Genomic DNA, 6313 nt, shown 5'->3' on the forward strand with positions numbered 1-6313 from the left:
CGCTATTAAAAGTTAAGAACTCGGACTATCTTCCTAAATACGATAGCCGGCTGTTATCAAGACACGTGAAACCAGAAACCTGCCAGATTCTGCTGCTCCTGTTCACCAAAACAACAAGCAGAGCCATATCTACTTAACACCATTACATCTCTCACGTCCATGGGCTGATCTTACAACAGCAGGCCTTCTGATTCCCCATCTCTAATAAAAAAACATCTCCCCTCCCCCCACATCTGCATCTGCAGATGTTCTTACTTTTATCACCATATGGGATTCTTCACTTTGTGGTGCACAGATTTGTGCAGAAATGCTGCATAGGGCATAGTAGTAAAGACGGAGATTCTTGGAAGCCAGGAATTGTCTTCAAATCATATCAGTTGCTCAGAATAACACAGAGCTTCTTAGCATCTCATGCGAAGCTGAAAGACGAGTCCTGTGTGGTCCTTTCTCCAAAAAATTCCGAACAGGATTCTGAATTGATTGCAACCAGGGAATTTTGCCAAACAATAGGAAATTACTAGCATATGGATGTTCTGTCTAGCATTACAAACATATAATATGTTTTGGCTGCAAACTAGTTCAAACCTTTTCTGAAGTAAATTGTGTTCAATTGTAAAACAACCCTGATTCGGAATACATTGTTATACATGAAGCATATAGAGTACACTTTATTAGGAACACCTTTACTGCTCATTCATGAAATTATACAATCAGCCAATCGTTGCAGTAGTAAAACGCATAGTCCAGAGCTTGACTTTAGCTAATATTTACATCAAATTTTAAAATGTGATCTTTGGCTGTTTTGGGGATTTCAGGAACTGCAAATTTTCTGGGATTTTCATACAATAGTCTATAGAATTTCCACAGAATGGATCACCAGGAAAAAGTAGCATCAAGTTATTAGAATGTTACTCTAAACTCTCTGTTTGCTCCACCCAGTTTAGCCAAACTCCTCTAAACTTTGTTAGGTTTAATGCTATTTTGTAGTATTTTTTGTTGTGTTTTTTGCATTTGACTTTAATACTACAAATCTACATTTTGCATGTTGCACAGTTATGCTTGTGTACTGCTAGAAAGTAAAAAGAAGTATAGATTTCCCTAAAAACTTACCAAATCAAAAAAGTAAGGAGAGTAAATTATTAGGTATAATTTTTTTTTTTTAGACAAAAACAATGGCTTCTGTGTTTTATCTATGTGTTTACAAGTCATTTCTGCAAGATGCTCAGAATAATTTAGCGGATGTATTTTATTTTTTTAAAGCAGTCTTCAATTTCAGTATTGTCGTTCTTTCATTTATTTCTGGAAACTGCTTTGTATGGTAGAACTTTTTTTTAATATAGAAGAATTTCAATTCTTTTTATATTTGAAGCAAGCTTTCACATGGACTTGAGACTTTCGCGTAGTACTTTATAAGAGGTGTGACATAATATATAGCTGAGGAATGTGTAAAGGAAGCTAGACAGTGGAAGTAAGGTTTCGGATTACATAGTGTGTCTGGATGCCTTTCTGTTTCATCATGTGCACCAGTGCGAGGCCTTGGTGTGAATATTCACTTCGGTTTCTCGTTTGAAACTCGTGTTAATAATACGAATGTTGATGTCAGTTGATTTCTACAGAGCCATTTTAAACAGCTGGAAGCTCCCGAAGTGCTGTACAGTATTAAAGTATGACAATATCCAACAAACAAACAAAACAAAGTACAGGATAGATTTCTCTCTATAATACATTAAAAGCCAGGATTTGAAACCAGAAGGTGTTTGTGTACTTCTAGCCCAACATGGGAGATTGTGCCATGGTTTCCTTGCAGCTATTAAAAAATAAAAAAAGCCTGATCACTTCTCTTTTCTCTGATCTGAAGATCTAAGTGGTCTCAAAGGAACATGCAAATGGAAGTAGGTACCTTTTAGCATTCAAGGATTTTAAAATAAATAAGAGATCCTTAAAATCAATTCTATAGCAGACTGGACACCAGTGAAAGGGTAATATGATGCTTGCATACAACCAATAATAGTCTAGCTGCTGCATTGTGCACCATTTGGAGTCCCGAAAGAGGCAGATGGTTTATATGTAGATAAAGGGAAATTGCAGTAATCAAGTTGGGTAGAAATAAAGGCATGAATTACCCATTTTAAATCTTTAAAGGAAAGCCAGGGCTTAAGTTTAGCTTCATAGGAGGAGTTTTATATGGTCAAAAAAAGTCAAGCTATTAATAGAATAGAATAGAACTCCCAAGTTTATAGCATCCAGTTTATAAAAGCAGGACAATTGAACCAGATTCAATTCACAAAAAAAAATTTTCATTCAGGTTTTGTTACCTTTTGGTTGGATAACTATAATGTTTTACTGTCTGGATGTTCTAAAAAAAAAATTGCATGAACTGGCCAGCAGTTATCCCAGAATCAGCTGTTAGAGCTCTTAGGAGAACCAGAAGATATAAGTATATCTCTTTTGTCTTATCCACACTGCACTGGGTTCCCTTTTTCAGCTTGGATCCTCTTACACATTTCCATCCTCGTGGTGTCTCAGGGAGATGTTTCTTGCAAATGTTGCTTTGGGCTTTCTCGTTAGGGATGACTAAATCGATTATAAATATATGCGTTTTAAAAGTACGAATGTGTGTGTTTCAGGTAAAGCTGCTTTGTGACAGTACTCATTGTTAAAAAAGCCTGTACAAATGAAACTGAATTAAAATCACGCAGTGCCGCTATCTGTATTTGAATCTGCGGTCATGGCCTATACCTAAAGTTAGCTTTATTTAAGTACCACTTGTAAAACACTGGACAATGGAAAACGGACAGCCCTTGTCCCACAGGTCAGGATCTAGAAAAAAATCTCCGCAATCCGAATAATGCATTCGGTATTTGGTTATGAAGTATCATCAACGCTGTGGCTGCTCATAGCACAGTTGCAATGCCAAGCCGAGGCAAAGGTGATTATATTTATGACATACAATCATTCAAGGTGTGAGTGAATACAAGAGAAACAGGGATGTGTATAAGCTCTCAGCAGGGAGTGGACAGAGTGGCAGCTCAGACAGAGGCTCCCCCGAGTCTAATGTCACTGATCTACACTGTTTGTGGCTGCCCTACTCTGACATCTCAATCCTAGCTGAGACAGCTCGCAGCACGCCTAGAGGGCAAGAGCTAGCACAGGCCTCCTAACACACAGGCCATGTTCACACTCGCTATTAAACATCAGTCTCTGGTGATCACAAGTGGACAGCTGAGATGTCCATTCACACCTTGTATGTATCTGTATGTAACTGTCCATTCACACCTTGTACCCTGCATTTATAAATGAGTATCAGCTGAGCATGTAATTATATTGATTGTCTTTTAAATATTTGAGCAGGTTGACAAATCTGCTTTTATGTCTCAATATCGAAATTAAAGCAGTCATTATCACCTCTATAAAAGCCCTTTTTTGCATTTTACTGGTGTGCAGCATTAATGCGCGTGTTAACAACGCCAAGGAGTAAAGACATCACCAAATATCGGAAGAAAGCAATCGTTGCTGCCTATCAGTTTAGGAGGGGGTTATAAGGCAATTTCCAAAAAAATGTTAAGTCCATAATTGTAAAGGGAGGAACATTATTCAAAAGTGGCAAACAGTCAAGACAGTTGACTTTCCCCCAGGAGTGGACATCCCAGCAAATTCACCCCAAAGATCATGTCATGCTCAGAGAAATTGCAAAAAACCCAAGTTACATCTCAGAAATCTACAGGCTTTAGTTAGCATGTTAAATGTTGCCAGGAAAGAAGGCTAATCTCTATAAAAAAAGAACATAGCAGTAGGGATTGGGTTTGCAAAGTTGTTTGGCTATTATGCGGAGCGCAACATTTAGGCAAAAAAACAAAACAAAAACATCTGTCTCACAGCTACAGCTTGGCTGAATTTAGGAAATGCAAAGGGGTAAACAATCCCAAACACACAAACAAGCCTAGAACAAAATGGCTGGTGGGAGGAGGGGAAAAAAACACAAAATCGAGGTGTTGCAACTGCCCAAAGTCCAGACCTCAACCCAACCGAAATCTTGTGGCATGACCGTTAAGAGAGCTGTGCATAAACAGTTACCCACAATCCTCAATGACCTCAAGCAACACTGAAGAAGGAGGAGCCAGAATTCCTCCACAACGATGCGAGAGACTGATAAGGTGTACTTTCACACGTGGTTTCTTCATATTGGATTGATTTGGACTGATAAAGGATCAAATGATTTTGTCGTCATAAGTAAAGCCAGAATTCGAAAAGGTACTTTAATTATCACGTGACTGTATATACACACAGTGAACCGTTCAAACTGGCAACCCTGGTGACTTTACAGGGACACTTGTGGCCACAAACCACACTTCCACACACCAGGCCACATCTGCTTTTCATCTTACATTCGACTCTATTTAGACCTGTTAGTCAGCGTTGTACACTCGAGCGTATCACCAAAGATGGATTATCAGTAGCGAGGAAAGGGATTAATCAGGATTAAGGAATGACGGCAAGATAAAAAAATTGCAAAAGTATCGGGACACCAGCTTTTATTTTCAGTATTTTTAAAACCATAAACGGTTCTTCCCCAAACTGTTACCACAAAGTCAGAGGCACACAATTGTATAGGATATTACATTTTCTCTTCACTTGAACCAGAACCCATCCTGTTCCAGCAGGACAATGCCCTGTACACACAGCAAACTCCATGAAGATCCGGTTTACCTGAGTGGAAGATCTGGTGTAAACTGGTATAGAGCTCAAACCCATTGAACACATTTGGCATGAATTAGAACGCTTACTGCACCCCCAGGCCTCCTCACCTCACCTACACATCAGTACCTGCCTTTACTATCAAACTCTAGTTTAAATTAAATGTGGCACGGGACGTTCAGAAAGCAGATATAAGGTCAGGTGTCCACACACTTTAAACCTTAATCTACTTTCAACAAACTGACAACTTTTTGTCTGAGTATTAGTTAAACTAAAATGGAGCCGAAACAGTACGTCGTCTAAAGCAAACCAGCTGTCTATGACTCGCTCTTGATGCAGATCATGATGCCTCGGTCACATGTCTTACTTACATCCGCTACCTTCTTAAAGGGGCTGCTACGGCATGCTAACACATAATAAATTACCGCTAAATTTAAACCCCCAAGCTAGCAAAATGAACAAAAAAACAACACAGCGGATCCACGTTTTTTTATTATAGTTAGAAAATTCCATTTTTATGCCGGTTGTATTTTTTTATTTTGTTGTATTTATCCGCCACACCTTAGTAAACTGCTCCATAAAAATATTGTCCGATATTAAACCGGTGCGTGGCGCAAAAAAAAAAAAAGGTTGGGGACCACTGACGTACAGTACAGATCAAAAGTTTGGACACACCTTCTCATTCAAAGAGTTTTCTTTATTTTCATGACTATGAAAATTGTAGATTCACACTGAAGGCATCAAAACTATGAATTAACACATGTGGAATTATATATGGAATGATATACATAAAGTGTGAAACAACTGAAAAATATCATATTCTAGATTCTTCAAAGTAGCCACCTTTTGCTTTGATTACTGCTTTGCACACTCTTGGCATTCTCTTAATGAGCTTCAAGAGGTAGTCACCTGAAATGGTCTTCCAACAGTCTTGAAGGAGTTCCCCGAGAGATGCTTGGCACTTGTTGGCCCTTTTGCCTTCACTCTGCGGTCCAGCTCACCCCTAAACCATCTCGATTGGGTTCAGGTCCGGTGACTGTGGAGGCCAGGTCATCTGGCGCAGCACCCCATCACTCTCCTTCTTGCTCAAATAGCCCTTGATGCCTTCAGTGTGACTCTACAATTTTCATAGTCATCAAAATAAAGAAAACTCTTTGAATGAGAAGGTGTGTCCAAACTTTTGGTCTGTACTGTAGATCAAGCAAGTCATGAAATTGTTCACCAAGTGAGGGGGAGGAAAAAAAAAAGATTATATAAAATAATAATAATAAACAAATAAAAAAGACATTAGGGTTTTAGATAAATTGAACATTTTATTTGTGAAAAACTACAAGCCAAAAATGCATAAATAGACATTTCTATTTGAAGCGAAGAAAAACGATAAGGTAGCCTCTAAAGAGCAAAGTCGTGCACATGCTGAAAACTGTAGTAGTTGAAACAGTGTAGTAAAGCTATAGACAAGGAGCAGTGTTTAATTAAACAAACAAACAAAAGCAATAACAACAAAAAATAAGAAAAAATAAAATACATTTACACAAGGAAATCGAACGAAACCATCACATGAAAAATTACCAATTTTAACACTCGGCAAGTAGCAAGAAACGCAAACCATGTTCAA

The sequence above is a fragment of the Silurus aristotelis genome, assembly GCF_946808225.1.
Source record: "Silurus aristotelis genome assembly, chromosome: 2".
Taxonomy (NCBI): Eukaryota; Metazoa; Chordata; class Actinopteri; order Siluriformes; family Siluridae; genus Silurus; species Silurus aristotelis.